The following is a 19,549-nucleotide window of genomic DNA, read 5'->3' as shown; positions in this document are numbered from 1 at the left end:
TTTGTGTAATAAATACCAACCACAGTTGCTTATAACCTGTAGGGGAGAGAGAGAGAAAGAGAGAGAGATAACATATTTTGCCTGGAAATTAAGTCAGAAATCTTAAGTAAAGGGGCTCAGATCAAGGAAAAGTGAGGGGATTATTCATTCTCACTTATTCAGGGAGCTGGAAGAAAGAACATTTAACCAAGCCTATATGCTTCTAGCTAGAAAGCAGAGGCAGAGCAGAATGGAGGGTGAGCCCTGATGCTACAGTAACTGGGAGGGAAGAAGAAAGCTGACTAAGTAAATACGCAGAGCATTTGGAAAATTTTTGAAAGCGGCAGCAACAAATCAAATCTTTCATATAGTATCAGCTTCACTAAATGGGCTGGGAACTTGCACACTATCCTTTCTTCTTCACCAGAGCAGAGGCCATCAAAAATGGAAAAATTCACTCTCCCCTTTGTGGGTGGTGACCCACAAAAAAATGGGAGACTCAGGGCCATTGTCTGAGATCTGACAACCATCCATGCCAGGGGTTGTCTAAGTGCACATTCCATGCCCATGAACCTCTTAGGTCCCCACTCTTGCATTCTTAACTTTTTCTTTACTAAAAAGACTTCTCTAGAAACTGTGGTAGCAATTTTGCCAGAATTTTGTTTTTCTTAAAACTAGAGGTGACTTCGGGGTAGTCTCTGCTAGGAAAATAAAGCGTCTCTTGGGCCAAAAACAGACTAGGGAAGGACTCTCCATCCCATCTAGATTGCCCTCACATCTCCTAGTCCCCCTCCCCATGTAAGACAATGACATCGATGCAAATATTCTACTTTACAAAGCACATCAGTAACTAGAGGCTCCAGTTTGTATGGCTCCTTCTCTTTAGAGGGTCCCAATTCAGTCTTCTTAGAAACATAATTCTTTGTGCTCTTCAGCTGTCCTCATGAGCCGCTTTTTAAAAGTATTATTTTGTTAACAGTAGTTATTTGAAAATGGCAGATTCCAGAGGGCTAGCCATGTTGGCCTCTTGCAGGCAAGCACAATACAGCACATAGTTTGTGGGTTTTTTGGGCTGTGTGGCCATGTTCTAGAAGAGTTTATTCCTGACATTTTGCCTGCATCTGTGGCTGACATCTTCAGAGAATTAATACAGCACCTTGTGGGACCTTGAATACTCACAAAATGATATGTTTGTGGGCCAGAACATATTATAACCATAAGTGCTTGTAAACAAACTTCACCTAGATTTTTGATCATGACCTTTCCATAAGAGAACACTCCTGATAAGGGCACACTTAGCTGAGGAATGCTCTCTTTTGAAGAGATCACTGGTAATAAACAATAGCAGAAGGCTAGGGAGAAGAACTGCACAACCTTATTCAGTCTGTAGATCTCTTATCCAGAGTTGTAACTTATGCCTGAAGGCACTTCCCCTGAAGTGAGGCCAGTACTGTCAGAGAACAAAAGGATCCCCCTGAGGCCGGGAACATACCCTTGAGGAAATGGAGTAAGTGAACACAATCCAAAGGAAATTAGGTATCTGTGGCTCTCATTGAAATCAATAGCACTTAATACTAGATCAAAAGTAGCAAATACCATTTATTTTACAATTGTCTTTTAACACTCTCATTGTCAGTGGAAGCACTAAAAATCACTGGGGGCTAATGGGTCTCAGTGCTACTGGTGTGTTTCAAGCCCAAGTTAATGTTGCTGGCCTTAACCTTTAAAGTAGAGGTGAGCCAGTTCAAATGCCCCTGGACTCAGCATGGATTGCACTAAGCTGGAAAGTTTCTCAAATTTTGGAAACTGGAATTAGCAGAAGTCCATTCATTGTTCTTGTTGTTGTTTTAAATGGCTGTATGGAAGTAGGGTGGCTGTTCTGTCAGCTGCTTCTATGGCAGCAAGTTTGTTGAATCCGCAAAAAGTGGAAGAATTCAACAGTACCTGCCATTTCTTAAATACTGAAAATGCATTATAGTATTTTTGCAAAGTGGAGGAGGAAGAGGAGGAAAGAAAGAAAGAAAGAAAGAAAGAAAATGACTTGGCAACTTTTGGTTTTGATTATCGAAAAGAATAGGCTATTGGAAGAAGTGATTCTGTTGTAGTTTTGCAGAGAGAGCAATGAATGATTATACATACATGTGCAGCTGGCACATTAGGGAAAACAAACAGTACTTCTCAGGCTATAGCACAGAGGACAGTGGACCAAAGAAGATGAATTCAAGCCAAAAATATGTGAACAATCCACCACAAAGGCAGCGGTTTTAGGCCACGAAGCTTGCTGTAGATGAAATTGTTTTCTTAAGTCTTATCAGTCTGGCTTCAAATATCTAGGCAGTCAAACAGGTTTTCTGTTACAAGAGGTTAGGAAAGATGAGGTAACTATTTCAATAAGGCACTGTGTGAAGTCTCAGATAGGGAGAGAAGGAGAGGCCAACACATGGGCAGAGAAAGAAATGAACCAAGGGGTTGCAACATAGAATGTATTTACTATAACATGGAACTATTTTTCCACATCCCTTTTCTTATGCCCCCCCAGTAGTTTGGCCTAAGGGCATCTGATTTGCATTCACACACTCAAATCACTTTTAATTGCCTTACCGATACAATGGCTATGACATCGAAAGCCCAAGAAAAAGCAAAAAGTCTACACAGGTGTTTAAATGTAATTCACATTTCTCATTGCTTAGGATCAAACGTGAGGTTTTTTTGTGCTTTAGGGGATGGTAGCAAACAGGTGATTATACTTGTTTGAAACTGGTAAGATGGCAACTCTGGGGTCATGAATTCACACACATCCAAAGTTTCCAGCAAGACAAAACAAGTTGCTAATTCAAAGTAGGTAATTTATTAGGCTGAGCTGATGTAATTTCCAAATGGCTGTGTTCTTACAAATACAAGTAACCAGAGCTTGGGAAAATTACTTTTGAGACTATAGCTCCCAAAATCTCCAAGCCAGCATGGCCATTGGAGAATTTTGAAAGTTATAGCCCACAAAAGTAACTTTTCCAAACTCTACAAGGAGCATGCAGCAGCCAAACACGAAGCAGTAGCTCTCCCTACAAAACATTAATCTTTAACCTTCAAAGATTTATTTTGCCTCAATTTTGAAATTTTAGATACAGACAGAGCTTTCTGACTTTGAAAAATGGCCACCAAAGTGAGTTCAGGGACCAGTACTGGAGCCGGGCTGTACCCAGATGGCAGTTTTGGGCGTTAAACCATGCAATAAAACCAGGGGGCAGCCCAAATTTGGCTTCAAATCGAGAACGGCAAGTCACTTTATTTTGCTGTGCGCTAAGCTCCTAAGTGTGAACAGGACTGAATGTCAGGTAAGTCACACTTAGATATGGGGTCAGTGGCCCAGGACATTTGGTCATCAATTTTGGTCACACTTAAATATTGTTAGTTTTGGATAAAAAGTGTGCTGAAAGGTTGAACTGCTCTTCTTTGTGGTGTAGGAACCTATCTCTATCTTTTCATGTTATTTCTGCCTCTGGTATCAAAGTTTCTGTTAAATCATGCTTAGCAACATATCTACTTGGGTAACTGAGGTATAGCAGTACAATGGGCCCTGGTATCCGCTGGGGTTTCGTTCTAGGATTCCCTGTGGATAATAAAATCCATGGATGCTCAAGTCCCATTAAATATTATGGCATAGGAAAATGGTGTCCCTTATATAAAATGGAAAATTAAGGTATTTGGAATTTATACTTTTTGGGGGAATATTTTCAAGTCGTGGATGCTTGAATCTGTGGATAAAAAAATCCGGGGATAAGGAGGACCGACTGTATCACATTTGAAATATTGGGCTGGAACAAATGGCCTCAAAGGGGTGTTATGCCCAAATTGGTAAGGGCAACCTGTTTAACCTGAGAGCGTGTAATGAAAATTTCTCCTTCTATGAAATTTCTTAAAGCAGGGGTGATACAGATAATTGAGACACCAAATTTGGTTTTAGACTCTATGCATGTAACATTTATTAAGACATTAAAGTAGTACAGACATTAAGTATCAAGAGAGCTCTCTCTCACACACACACGCACACACATATACTCACACACACACAAGTGGCCTTTGCTGAAGTCGGTGATCAGTCATCCTCACAAAGACCATGGGAGCCCCTGCAGGAGACACACCTTTGGTTTGGAAAAGTTTCACTTTTAAGGATTGACAACATCCTCCGTCCTTCTGTCGTTACTTTAGGACCTCTTCCTTTGACGCTGACCACACTTTAGATCGAACAATTCTTTGCATTCTCTTATCAGTCTTTGCCTACGCATTCTATCATCTATCCAGGCTGTTCTTACAGTCCTGGACAACAACTTCTTTACCGAAAAGCAGCTGCATCCAAGGTTTTGGACATGCCATCTATCACCACATCAGCAGTTTCCAAGAATCCTTGCCTCACGTGCCAGGCAGCTTCTCCCATCATGCACTGCATTTCTCCATCTTATTTCAGCTCATTACCACTGCCGAACACAGATTGGCACCACAGCAAACATATGCTGCAGCCCCAATCCACCTTGAAATTGGCCAAATTAGGAGTGGAAAAGATCGTTGCCTTTCTTGGCCCCGCCACAGCCCCAGAGTAGCTTCCCGAAGCTCTGGCCGCATGTGGCATGTAAACGCTGCACTGCTGGAGTGTCTTGAAGCTGTCCATGTCTGGGCAGCTGGCTGGCTTCTGACTTGCTTCCAGGATTGGGAGTGTGCAGCATGTAAACACCACACTCCCAAGATGCACAGAAGTGGTTTTTAATGGGTTGTCTGTTTCGGCCCATTTAAAGTTGAATATATGCTACTTATTTATTTATTTGTATGGTGCAGATGGAACGTAAAGACCCTGAACTATAGGGAAAACTTGCACTATGAGGAACTGCTTTGGTTTTACCAGTTTCAAGAGTAGGCAACTCCCCACCCTATAAAAACAGAAGAAAACACACATTAGGAAAAGAGAAGAAACCATTTTGCCTCTACTAATCTCCTTCTTTTACCAAGATCTGGGCAGGAGATGGATAATCAATTGGCAATATAGAGATGTATCATGTTCTTTTATATATACTATGATGTTTGCTTTGGAAGGAGGAAGTGATTGTTATATTTCAGGATTTTTTTTTACCTTACCTATGATCTTTGACTAATATATAATGTATATATAATGTGTTGTTGTTGTTGTTGCTGTTGTTGTTGTATCAACAACATTTTTTCAAGTCATTTCTGACATATGGTGACCCTTAGGCAAAATTATCACAGAGTTTTCTGGGGCTCAGAGTATGTGACATGCCCAAGGCCACCTAGTAGGTGTTTCCATGGCTGAGCAGGGAATCATACCCTACTCTCCATAGTTGTAGTCCAACACTCAAACCACTACACCATGCTGGCTGTCATATATAATTTTTACTTATATATAATTCAATAAATATTTAATAAAGAACAAACAAAAAGATTTCACAATTGAAAATTGGAACACACGTGTCCAAACAGCATCAGAACATGGTCAAGATGACAAACATTATAGCAATAGCATTGACATTTCTATACCACTTATCAGTGAGCTCAGCACTCTGTAAGCAGTTTACAATCTGTAAACCAATTGCCCCCAAGAAGCTCATTTTACTGACCCATGAAAGGATGGAAGGCTGAATCAACCTTGGAGCCCTGGGATTAAACTCACAACACTGTAGCTATAGTACCAGCATTAATGAGGATGAAGAGAGAAGCTAGGAAAGGCTGTAGCAGTTGGCCTTTCCCTGAGCAGGAATGTAGCCAAGGGGGGGGGGGTCTGTTGGGTCTGGACCCCCCCCTTCCGTTAGAGATAATGAATGGTGCGTGCTGCCGTGCCGCTGCGCCCAAGCCCCATTATAATGGTGGCACTTAGTCTGGACCCCCCCTTCCTGAAATCCTGGCTACGTCCCTTCCCTGAGCCTACAGAGAATGGCAAGAGTCCCCCCTCTCCTCTCCTCTCTTCTCCTCTCCTCTCCAGCTGAGTTAATGGAGTACAAACTACTTTTGCACTTTGAACTCATTTTTCTGCAATTACAATTAGCTGAGGACAAAGGTGGAAAGTGGGAAGAGGAGAGAGAAACTGGGATATTTTTAAAGCAGGAAGAGAAAGCAGGATATCAGAGGATTAATGAAGATTGTTCCTGTCAGATTAGGACAGTTGAATGGTATGCATCCATGGCCTTTTCCTCATCTCAGGATTTCAGACTAAATGTTCATTTATTTTCCCTGTTGTCTTTTCCCCATTTTGTTCTGCTGTTGGTAAGGAAATAATACAGGTAGGAAGGAAACTCTTTTCCTGAGTCTCAACAGCGATTAATTGTTCTAAATAAATGAGATTTACTTGGATTGCTGCTGCTGCTCACTGTCTGGAGAAGAGCCAACACAATTTAGGAGGTACCTGTAAGGGAACCTCACTCCACAGTAAACAATTACTTTGGCAAACAGAGCTTAAACCTGCATGACTATTCATTTAAAAAAAGGCAATCAGTTTGCCAAATATTAGACAAAACTTCTTTCATACATTCTGAAGCACACCTAAAAAAGAGCAGCCAGGGTTCCCAGTCATCACCAAATCCAAGATTCTGAGGATGCTTTCATTAATAATGAACAATACGAAAAATAGTAAAGTATAGGCATGCTGGGGGTTTACTTAAACGAGGGGAGGACAATTTCAGATGTAGGAGATTATCACACACAGCTTTTAAAGTGCAATTATACTTGTAAAAGAGCAGCTTTGGTGATATTTATCACATAATGTCGCCTGGGTCTTAGATGCTGTGTCTCCCAAGTGTGGTTAGGGTGCCCCTTTTCACTGATGTGGGAAACCCATCAATAAGCTCCCAATCATGCAGCAGTCCTATTAATCCTCATACAGTGCTACCTCGGGTTACGAAATTAATTCGTTCCGCGGCGCCGTTCGTAACCCGATACATTTCGCAACCCGAAAAGGCTTTCCGTTAGCGCTGGAAAGCCGCTAGCCGCGCTTCGCATTTGAATTTCGCGCCGAAACGAATTTCGTAACCCGAAAAATCTTTCGTTACCCGGAACAGTTTTTTCCAATCTAACTTTTTCGTATCCCGGAAATTTCGTAACGCGATCAATTCGTATCCCAGGGTACCACTGTATTTGGAACATTGCTGCCATAACAGTTGCAATACTAACAATCATGTGGCATCTGTGCCTTCTCACTTACCCTGAGATTTCAGGGCCAAAACCTATGCCCTCCAACATTTCACAAATGAACCACTCATGCTATCTACAGAACACCTTCATGAAGTCAAAAGATTCCATAATCCACCGTATTAGATTTTCTGTATGCATATGTGATAAAGGCCACACAGTCTTCATTAGGAGCTTATCACTTGGCTTATTAATTCATCTTACCTCAGGCTGTATCCTGTTGTTATCAGAAGGTTTTGCCACTGAATTTGCTGCCCAAATACAACCCAGGTGCATCCCTGCTTCCAGGAGCACTCTGGCAGCCATTTTCTAAAGCTGGAAAACTCCTGGATATGAAAAGAGCTGTGAGAAGTGTTCCTGGAAGCAGGGATGCATCCGGGCTGTAGTCGGGTGGCACATTCGGTGGCTAAAATCTTCTGATAACATCAGGATGCCACCCAAATTAAGCTTTAAGATGGATAGAGGCAAATCGATATAGTAAGCCAAGCGATAAGCTCCATAGATAGGGCCCAACAGGAGCTGAGGTTCACCAAGGATGTCTGGAAAGATAAGACTGTATTTTCAGGAATGCTGCCTGAAGCTGAGTTATCCTCCCTTGCCAACTCTAGCCCACCAACTTCTACTGACAGTAGCTCTCCTGGGTGAGGTGAGGTCTTTCCAATTCAGCCACCTAAGAAGCTTTTAACCAGAGACATGAAGAATTGAACCAAGGACCATTTACATTTCAAGTGTTCGCTGCTTAAGTGCTGTTAACTTAATGCTGTATAAAGATAACCTGGGGAAGACTGGGCTATCTGTTTTGTAATTGTTGAGCCCCATCTTCATCCATAGCAGTCACCAACCAATTTAATTTTCCATGATGTCCCAGGGCAACACTATGTTGGATGTTTTGAAGAAGTGTGGGAAACTGAATTGGCTGCCTGCCCCTGAAAAGTAAGCTTGCACCTGGGGCCCCATAGCAAGTGGATTCTGCCAGGATTCAGGAGCAGCTGATGGAGAGTCCAGGGCTTTGACTGCTATTTGCAGGTGTGCATTTTCTCTGGGATCCAGCATTTTAGCAATGAAATCAAGGACATCCAAGGATATCTGTAGGATAAAGTCCATAGAAGGTGGGTAATTGCAACAGGGTTTCTGTATGTCATGACATACAGTGGTACCCCGGGATACGAATTGATCGCGTTACGAAATTTCCGGGATACAAAAAAGTTAGATTGGAAAAAACTGTTCCGGGTAACGAAAGATTTTTCGGGTTACGAAATTCGTTTCGGCGCGAAATTCAAATGCGAAGCGCGGCTAGCGGCTTTCCAGCGCTAACGGAAAGCCTTTTCGGGTTGCGAAATGTATCGGGTTACGAACGGCGCCGTGGAACGAATTAATTTCGTAACCCGAGGTAGCACTGTACTCTATATACCTAATCTGCAAAAAAGACATCTTTAGAGAGGAAAGACGAATTTGCTTAAGCAGACACAGGTTTACTGCTTCAGGAGTAGAGGGCAGTCCTTTTTATAGACATATCTTTACCCACCACTGACTACTGCTTGCTAGATGTGCTGGAAATTATAATCCAAAAACTCCTGGAGGCTATTTATGAGGAGGCTTGATGTGGCAAAGTAAATATGCCAGGTTTTCCACCATGTTTGTTCTAGAATGTGATAAACTTTGGCACTGTATTCTGTTTTTAACTTATCTCTTATTGTTAAACCATGACTAGCAACATGACTAAAGGAATTACTTATTATATTGCTCTTTACTGCTGTAAGATTGGAACTATCAAGTAATTCATTCAAATAAACTATTCTAACAGGGCTAATTTTTTTAAGCTGAGGTACTTAATAAAAAAGCTTGATTGCTTCAATGTATTACTTGGTTACCATAAATATAAGCTCAGTGTCACATATACAGTCAAGACAAAACAAAGGCAATAAAAACACATTAATGTATATTTTAATGTGTTTTTATTGCCTTTGTATATTGTGTCTGTTATTATTATGTTATTATGTTGTACACCGCCCTGATTGGAAGAAGGGCGGTATATAAATAAAGCATTTATTATTATTTATTATTAAAACCAACATTAACCAAGGGAATAGTCCAGGAGGACTGTGACACTGAGCATAAGCCATGACATCCAATCATAAAAATAAACATGGTCCAGAAATGTTAGTGATACTGACATGTTAAAGGATGTAACTACTGGTTGGCAGAATGTGGGCACTGAATTTAGAATTCAGTTTACCCAATGAATTTTTCCTTCAATCCCCAAATTTCTAGCATTGTAGTAATTTAAAACTTCTGTTTCGAAAGAATAGTTTAGACAACCAAAGAAAGGGGGCAGGAAACGTTACCAAGGGAGTATGAATGCAGAAAATACATGTTCTAGGTGTGAACGATTGTCAGCGTTACACTTTCTGAAGTGCTACAAATATGGAGATTGAAATTCGGAGAACAGAATTATTTGGAGAGGCAATGTCTTTATTTTGTGCCCTTCCACTAGCTACATTCTTGATGTGGGGTAATAACTGGGATACCCTGTAAAAAGAACAAAGTCACAAAATGGACCAGAGGAACTAAGAAATAAATTCAATTCCTGATCACTTTTCTGGCAGTGAAAAGACAAGGACATAATCTTTTGCGCATATCCCTGTCTCTCTACCCATTGTCTGGTGAACATCAATGCCCAGAACTCCCAGATACATACCCTTGCATTGAGTTGGAAATCAGGACATTACTTTCATGGCCAGAAGGATGGGCCCAAGTCAGTGTCATGGCTAACCTGGGTGTCCGGCTCCTCTGTGATGCACTCACTTCACAGGTGAAGGAGATTTCTGAAAAGGAATTAGGATCACTCCAGAATGAATCCAGGACTGGAGAGGAGAGGTCCCCCTCAGCATACACCTTGCTTCCTGTTTTGGAATGGCCTCTTCTCACACTAGTTATGTCTTGCTGTGTGCCTGTCATCTCCTCCTTTTTAACAGGTCAGCAGACACTACAGAAGGTACTCTTAATGCTTTTAGTTATTTCTCACCTCAATGGAAGCAAAGCTCTGTAGCACTGCCCATGTGGCTAATGGTTGGGCATGCACAACAACATTGCTCAGACATCTGTTTTATCTACATTTATGCTGCAGAAAAGATGTTAGCTCTGAAGGTGTTACTGGCTATTTGTTTTTACAGTAGAAAGGTATTTGTTTGCCTTGCCCCTGCCCTGTTGAGCAGTTGGTCTCCAGTGCTCCACAGTTAGTATTTATCCGGTGTTCTGGTCTGAAGGCTTTTTGGCTTCTGCCCTGGAGTAGTGATTAGGACAGGGTTTTTTGAGAATGTGAGCTCATGCATGTACTCCCAAAATATATGGTTCTCTGTCATCATGTAATAAACTTCAATGGAAGTTAGAAAACTTACTTTTTGACAACTATTCCTAGCCAGGGAGATGCCCAAGTCAACATGAGCAGGGATGGAGATGCAGTCAAAATAAAAAGAAGAGAAAAAAGAAAAGAAAAGAAAAGAAAAGAAAAGAAAAGAAAAGAAAAGAAAGGAATGATTCCAAGTCCAGTTTTTCTATTTAGCATACAGAATCACAGGCCCATTACAAACGGGCACCCTAGGATGGACTCAGTCCATGCTAGGGTTAGAAATGAGCGTCTCTTCCAGATGTCCCTAACCCTAGCACGGACTGAGTCCGTAACAAATGGCGGCGGCCGTTCCACACGGCCACCGCCATTTTGACGTAACGGACGCTCTGCATTCACATGTCGCGCGGCAGAAGTGACGCCCTGAGTGCGCGACTAGCGCCTTGCGGCATCTCTTCTGGGCTGCAAGAAGGAGCGCAATTTTCGCACTCCTTCTTTGCTGCATCTGGGAACCGCGCTGTTTGGCTGCTGCGGTTCCTGGATGCAGCAACCAGCGGCGGCAGCAGACCGCCGCAATCCAGCGGTCTGTAATGCGCCACAGAATCTTAATTAGACATCTAGACCAAACCCTGCCATGCAACAATACACAAGTACAACAGTCCTGAGAGATTCCCATCCAAACATTGTTTAAAAAGCTTTGGATATGGAGAGTCCCCCTAATGTTTAGGTGGACGATTTTTAAAGATGGCTACCACATAACATCTCAATCTTCTCTTCTCTAAGCTAAACATACTTACTTTCCAAAGTTGTTACTCCTAAGGCTTGGTTTGCAGACCTTTGAGCAGCTTGGCCAACATTGGATATGTTCCAGCTTGCCAATATCCTTCTTGAACTGTGGTAACCAGAACTGGGCGCTTTTCCAGGTGAGGTTCGACCAAAGCAGAATGGATTTGCACTACTACTTCCATTGATCTGAATACTATACTCCTGTTGATGCAGCCCTGAATTATATTGGCTTTTTTATTATTTTTTTGGCTACAGCATCACACTATTGATTCAAGTTTAGCTTTTGGTTTACTAAGACCTTAGTTCCTAGATATGTATTCTTGGTTCTAATCTCCTGGTGATTGTGCCAGGTGGTCTAGCCATGAGAAGAAAAGAGAGGTTTGGCACCTAAAATATGAACCAAGTTGTAATAATCAAGCTGTTGTAATGTTCTTCAATCTCTCTTTATAGACCAGCCAAGCAACTTCTAGGCATGTTTTACTACCATTCCCCTCATCCCCAGACCCTCTAATATTAAAGATGGGTGTTGTAGTCCAACATACATGGAAAGTGGCCAAGTGTGGAAGGCTGAGATGTTTCTGTGGCTGATCTCCCTTAGATCTACATTTTTGACCGTGCAGATTGTCACTGCAATCAGCTTCCTGAAAACAGGTTGATTACATTGTGCCACTATAAATCGTGTGTGGAAATAGGTGGGACAGATTTATGGAGGTTATGTTACCTATGATTCACATTCACAGCCTATTAAACTCTCCAATATGTTTTGCTCAGAGGAGATAAGATATCCTTTGGTAGATCATTGATAGGTCTTTGGCAGCTTTGATTTCCTGTGTCATGCACGGTCATACTGAAAGTGAATCTAACTCTTTAAAGTCCTGGTGTGACCACTTTTGACCCTTTGCCAACCTGGGAATTTTCATTCAGGGAAGAATATGTCAATTGTTTCCCTCTTCCCAGCAATATGTATATCTAATGGTTAATTAATTAATGGTTAATTAATTAATGGTTAATTAATTAATGGTTAATTAATGTCCCACCTACAAGGTTTTCCAAAAAGTACTCAAGTACTCTTGAAAGGAGAAAAATCTTAGCCTTTATGTCCAGAGAAAAAGAAGCCTGATAAAAGAATAAGAAAAATCTAAATCAATAAATACAATATTTTGCATGTGTGTCACATAATTAATGATAAATATAATATTATTTCAAACTTTATTGCCAAATTCAAATGCATTGCATCCTGCTCAAAATGACAACTTTTTCTCAAAGCATTAGTCACTGCTTGAGCACCGACCCCCTCTGCCCAGATGAGGCCAAAACTCAGCTTCCCCATAATACTGATAACACTTGTGTGGTCACCCTGAGCCAGTCGCAACCTCTCAATTTAACTTTATTCACAGGGTTGTGCTTAGGATAAAAATGGGCTGGGTAAGGAAGGGTAATGTACAACACTTTCAGTTTCAGGGTGAAAATGAAGTCAAATGAGTTAAGAATAATAGTTAGAGGAAAAAAAACCTGTTCTAAAGGAACACATGCACTCCAATGACCTTTTAGAATGTTTCCCTTAGTACACAATCCTGTACACATTTACCTAGGAGTAAATCCCACTGATTGCCTTGTTAATCTAAATGGAACACTGCTCTGTAGACAGAACCACCCCCCCCCCCCCGACAGAAGGAATGGAGAGTCAGCACTCCCTACATGTACCACGTTTTTTTTTGTGTGTGTGTGTGTGTGTTTTTTGCCTTCCTGTTCCCCACTCCCCCCCCCCCCAAGCTACCAGCCAGGTCCCATGAGGTCTCTATGCCAGCCCAAACAATGGGCATCTGCATCTGCCCCCATGCCCTGCAAATTGCCATGAAGAAGAGGGTGCAGAGTAATGCCAATTTTGTTACCCCTCTGCTTCTTCCTTTCTTTTTCAAACTGAGGAAGGCCCCAAAGGTCATCTGTGCTGCCCTGTTATTCCCATCTCCTTTCCCCTGGAACATAACTACTGACTGAGTGGGTTTCTTTTTGGATGGGGGCACATGAAGCTTTGTTCTCTGAGGTCTCAACTACCCTTACATTCCTTGATAACTCTGTCTCTCCAGGTGAAATGCTCCAATTTTCCTGACACCACATAACATGGTCTCCAACATTTCACAAATGAAAGCCATGACACATGTGTCTAAGCAACACAAGACTGTGGTCAGAATAGCAGAAGTTATTAATGAGAAAGAATCATAGAATCATAGAGTTGGAAGAGACCACAAAGGCCATCCAGTCTAACACCCCTACCATGCAGGAAATCTCAGTCAAAGGACCCCTGGCAGATGGCCATCCAGCCTCTGTTTAAAGACCTTCAAGGAAGGAGGGTCCACTACACCTTGAGGGAGTGTGTTTCACTGTTGCACAGCCCTGACTGTCAGGAAGTTCCTCCTAATGTTGAAGTGGACTCTCTTTTCCTGTAGCTTGCATCCATTGCTTGGGTCCTATTCTCTGGAGCAGCAGAAAACAAGCTTGCTCCATCCTCAATATGACATCCCTTCAAATATTTAAACAGGGCTATCATATCATCTCTTAACCTTCTCTTCTCCAGGCTACACATACCCAGCTTCCTAAGTCCCTCTTCATAGTGCATGGTTTCCAGACCTTTCACCATTTTAGCCGCCCTCCTTTGGACACGCTCCAGCTGTGGTGCCCAGAACCTGACCAAAGCAGAATAGAGTGACAGTATTACTTCCCTTGATCTAGACCAGGGGTTCCCAACCTGGAGGTCGCAACTCTTTCTTGGGGGTTGCCAGGTTGGGATTCACCCTGCCTCCCCCTCCTCCCTTTTTCCCTGCAGGTGCCAGCGCAAGCACTGGCAACCGCAAGGAGAAAGGGCTGGGGTCGCCTCCTCCCCTCGCCTCCTCCCCACAGGTGCCCTTGAAGGCACCCACGAGGAGAAGGCGAGAGGCCGGGGTTGCCTTCGCCCCTCCTCTCCTCTCTGGGGGTGCCCTCAAAGGCATCCACGAGGAGAAGGCGAGAGGGCCGGGACTACAAACCCCAGCGGCCTTTGTGACTGGAAGTCCCGCCCCTTCTTCCCCGGTGGCCTCCCTGATTGGTTGGGAGGCTGGGAAGGGGTGGAACATCCAGCCGCAAAGCCCACTGGGTCTTGTAGGCAGTCATAAGTCCCGCCCCCTCCTCGCCTCCCAACCAATGAGGGAGGTTGTGGGTGGGACTTTCGCCTGGAATGGGGGTTGCGGCCCAACAAAGGTTGTGAACCGCTGATCTAGACACTATACCTCTATTGATGCAGCCTAGAATCGCATTGGCCTTTTTAGCTGCCACATCACACTGTTAACTCATATTCAACTTGTGGTCTGCTTGGGCTCCCAGATCCCTTTCACACATATTCTCATTAAGCCAGGTTTCTCCCACCAGAAGAGGCTTTTACATTTTTTTATTTTGCCGAAGTCTACTGGGGAGGGTGAGATTCTTTCCCCTCCCCATCTCTCCTCCCTGCTGAGTTACCGAAGTCCAAACTACTTTGAACTTTGCACTTTGAATTTAGTTTGCAGTAATGGAAGTAAGTGGAGGGCAAAGTAGGGGGATGGATGGGGAAACTGCCAATGAATACCAGGCGCTCTAGGCTCTATTTCAGAGGAAGGAACTAGCAAAACCACCTCTAAGTATTCCTTTTCTTAGAAAGCCCTATGGATTTCATGTGTTCAACAGGTGACTTGAAGGCGCGCACACACAGTCTATCCTTTTCTCTGGTTGCCTAGAAATTTGGAAAACAAAGGAACATTTCATTTGGGGGGCAGAATTTGAATTTGGTGGTCAGTGTTTTCATTTGTTCCCTCATCACTGCACCCCTACAGATGTTACAGGTTTAAGAGTTTCAACACTACTTAATATCAGCGTCAAGGCACACACTGGTGCCATTGAAATGAAGAGGTTGCATCTAGTGACAGAAACATTACCCACCTCTCTTCTACACTAGGCCCGACCATCAGAGTACAGTCAGGTCTCATTTTGAAGGACTGCATTCCATTACAGTGAAAGTACTCAAATAATCACAATATATGTAAACAAAGCAGAGTAATGAAGAACGACAAAAGCAAAAATGTGACATTGAATTCTCAGCCTCCTGTCATGTACCAAACTCTCTTCTATTTTCTTCCTCCCACATACACATGATTTCCCCTCAACTTCTATGATGCTGTACATACTGTCTATATTTTGTAGAGTCAGTGCCTGCCTTTTTGCAGGGAATACAGTATGCTTTTGCTGGCAATGCTCTTTGCTAAGGGAACTGGGGAGGAGGTGACATCAACTTAACTTTTCTTCTGAGCTAGAAGAACAAGCCAAGGCATTACAAGTGGGACCTTTGCAGGAAAGCTTGTGCAGCTGCAGAGCAAAGACCTTTTTCTGGCCCCTTGGTATGAGAATCCTGCTATTTTGCCTGTAAGAAAAGAAGCAACAGGCCAACAATTCAAAGGCATATATGTAGTCCTAGTCTTTGCTGCAGGGGTGCAGGGAGATTATGAACAGAATTTAAATAAATTAGCAAAATGTTTTGGCTTTTGCCTTCTTCAGTTGCTAGATACATAAGTGAGCTGCATCCAAGGTGGTAGTTTCCAACACTCTATTGTCAATGATCTTAAGCAGGATAACAGTGCTATATAAGCAGTGGAGCATAGCGAGTCTTGGAGATGTCTCATCTACAGGGTTGCCATGAGTTGAGATCGACTCGAGGGTGGATAACAACAACAAATTATCCTGTCTAGGCTAAGCCTATGTGGTGTTAGGTAAGTGGATCCAGTCTTTCCCCCTCACATCCAAAGTACTTGAAAGCAACGACTCTGCAATGCCAAGCAAATTAGTCAAATCAGAAAAGTGGTGGGGTCCAGAGTTAAAATATTTTGCCACTGGGTTTTCAGACTTCCTGGTCAAGAGCACAAACTTGTAAAGCATATATGTAGATCTGTGGTTGTTTTCATCATGCACTTGTTACCCATGCTGCTTCATATAAATTTTGGAATCAATGATAACCCTTGGATGACCCCTGGCCAGACTCCAAGCCTGTCCTCCATTACTGGCTAAGCGAGAGGACATGTGCACCCCCCCTGAGGGGAGAAGCCCCATTTACATCTTAGAAGGTCTGGGAAGTCGCATGAAGGGATTATCTTGAGTCAGGAAGAGTAAATGTTTGCCTTTCCTGAAGCTATCACCCCCTCCTCAAGTCTGTTGTCCGAACAGCTTAAGTCATAGATATTATCAGAGCCAGACATCCAGGTGAAAGAGAGCAATTAAACACCTTTGTTTCAATCACCAAAACTCTCTGCCCTTAGGCCAGATTTGGCCTATAAAAAGTCCCCACTTTTGCTGCTCAGCGCGCCATTTGCAAGGTCTACTTACTCCACGTCAGTCAGACCTCTGTTTTGGTAGCCGGCATCTCTGCTCAAACCCAGGTTGCGGAGCAGACTGTCTCACTGTCCACCACCACTCCATTCGCTCCCCGGAGGGAATCTACATTCTGGTAAGCATCACCCTTAGTAACGCCTGAAATCTGTTCCTATTTTCCAACCCTGATTTTCCTGAGTTCTGAGTGTTTGTGTGAGTGTATGCGCAACGCATGTGTTTTTCCCCTATTTCAATAAATTAGACATCTAGTTATTAATATCCGTCTCAGCTTTATTTATTGGGATCCCCTGGTCTTCTCCGTATACACATCGGGAGACGATCTTGGTGGGCTCTTGTAGCCAGCCCCCTCTTGCATTATTTGGACTAATAACAACATAATAAAATTCCCCTAACGGACCCTTGGCTACAATTTGGTGGAGAATGCGGGCATAGAACTCTCCCCCGAAATCTGGACTTTCCAAACTGATCACTTGGGCTGTCTAGATCTCGGAACGTAGAGAGAACAGGGATTCCAAAAAGGCCGCTGCAGACAGGAATAAATAGGGAGGTGTGTGTGTGTGTTCTTGTGCGCTTGGCCATAAGGGCAAAGGGCTATCTTGGGTTGGCTGATCCCGTTTCATCTCTTTGGTTAGGTGTCCTGCTCATTGGCTCCGGTACGCCGTCCAGTGGTGGGCCCTAATCACCCTTGGGCGTGATTGTCGGAGTAGGCAGCCCGACGCCCTATTTTTATTTTCGCTATCGCGGGTGGGAAAGCAGAGGAGAGGTCCTCCCCATTCCCCGATCTTCAAATCCCCGTGCAATTTAGGTTCACCCCAACAGTTTAAATCCCCCTTGAGCGGGCGAGGTAGGTAAAGGAGGGAGACGTCCTAGTCCTGAAGCCTAAAGCCCGGGGTCAAGGGAGGGAAAGGCAGCTCCAAGGAGTGCCATTTGTGGGAGCCTCAGGGAGGTCCCAGGAAAGGAAAACTCAGGCAGGAGTCTAGCTGGGGGCCAAAGTTTGGGCTGTTAGCCGGGCCACGCCGGAGTGGAGCTACAGCATCTGAACTCCCCAGTGAAAGTGAGGCAGGGCCAAACTGACTTCTGACCGGGTCTAAACGGAGGACAACCCTTAAGTCGCTCGCTGCAGCAGCGCTGGGCCCTTGCGTGAATTGGGCGGCGTCCCTGACCCAGAGTTACATTTAGGAGTTCTGTGGAGTCCTCAGGGAGGATCCCAGGACAGCAGCTCACTGTAGGACAGAGAGTTGCACCAGGTTTAGGTGGGAAAAGAGGCCCCGGTTCCATAACCTCTCCCCAGCCTAGGATTTAACATGGCCACACACTCAGAAGACGATAAGTTGGTCAGGACAGAGCAGCCTCAGGACCGGTTACAAAAATGGATTCTTGGGAAGGGACCTAATCCCTGGAAGGCGGAGGGCTTTCTAACCGAGGATCCCTTTGCGACACTGCTGAGGATATACAACACACACACCAAAAAGACAGGGTTCAAAAGAGTGTCCAAGGCAGAAAAGGACAGGTGGGCATCATGGGGGATCTGGACCCTAGCCCACGAAGCCACAAGGGAATATAAAAAATTGGCAGCAAGGGAGGAGACCAGACAAAAATTGCTGGATGAAGCGGTCGCCCGAACCCAGGAAAAGGTGGCCGAGAATGCCCTACACATTAGGGCAAGGGAGGAAGCAGCTCGACAGTTAGATACAGCCCTGCTTGAAATTGAGCTGCTGAAACAGTACAATAAGGATTTGGAAGAAAAGCTCAAGCAGGCAAAATTGGCGGCCGATTACGTATTGGCCCGCTACTCAAAGGGAGACCCAAAAGCTGATCACACCAAATGCGAAAAGCAGATTCAGGAGCTCAAAGCCTCGCTGCTGCTCCAGCAATCTGTGGTATCCACAATAAGCCCCCAATATCTAGAAGCGGTAGAGTGGGACGAGGAGGAACCCCGACACGTTCCCGAGGAGGCCCGAACCCCACCGCCATTTAACCCCCAGTGGGAAGAAAGCAGAAAGGAGGACATCATAACTTCCCGTCCTCCCCAGTCATCCACCTCTGACAAATCAGCGCCTGTGAGGCCGGTAAAGACCCGCAGCATGGTGGAGACCAAGGAAACAAACGATGACGGGACCGTAACTAAGACTGTGGTCGAGACCGTCTCCTGGTCCATGACCGAGGTCCGAGCCATTGCAGACCACTTAGGAAGGTTAGACGCACAAACTGGAGTCCAATGGATGACCAATGCGTACGTCTCATACCCCAAGGCAAAGGGACAGGACTTGACACAAGTAGCTAGGATGTGCATAGATCCGGCATACACGGGAGCCTTTGAGGCTGCCGCCATAACCGTGGATCTAGCCAACGTGGACATTAGCGAGTGGATGACAAAGGTGGCGAGTGTCTTGTGGCCAGGAACGCTGCTGCGCACCAAGTACCAGTTAGAGAGACAGGCCGAGGACGAAGCCCCCGATGCCTACGTGGCAAGAAAACAGATATTGGCCATCCTAGCAGGGCAGATAGACCTCAACTCCGAAGGGCAGCCGATCCTTGACAATCGCGATTTCATTGCTGAAGTGTACGCAGGGCTACACATATCAGCTAAAACATACATGGGCTCCACTTCCCTACAGTTACACACTATCAGTTGGAAACTGTTCATGGATAACGTTCGTGAAGTCTCCAAACTCTTCTGGACCGCAAGGGCAGAACGAGACCTAAACCTGGGGACCAGCAAGCCAGTTAAGACAGGAGGTCGAAAAGGGGGAAGGGAGGGAGAGCCCATCCACGCGGTGACCTACCGCAACAACGGCCCCCACTCGCAACCCCCGCCACGAGACCAAAAGACTGGTAGCAGCGGGCCAAATGGAAAGCCCGATT

The sequence above is a fragment of the Sceloporus occidentalis genome, unplaced genomic scaffold, assembly GCF_023333645.1.
Source record: "Sceloporus occidentalis isolate IW3139 unplaced genomic scaffold, rSceOcc1.0.p SCAF_1, whole genome shotgun sequence".
In the NCBI taxonomy this organism is placed as follows: Eukaryota; Metazoa; Chordata; class Lepidosauria; order Squamata; family Phrynosomatidae; genus Sceloporus; species Sceloporus occidentalis.
The sequence above is the reverse complement of the archived record's forward strand: the minus strand, read 5'-3'. Positions refer to the sequence as shown.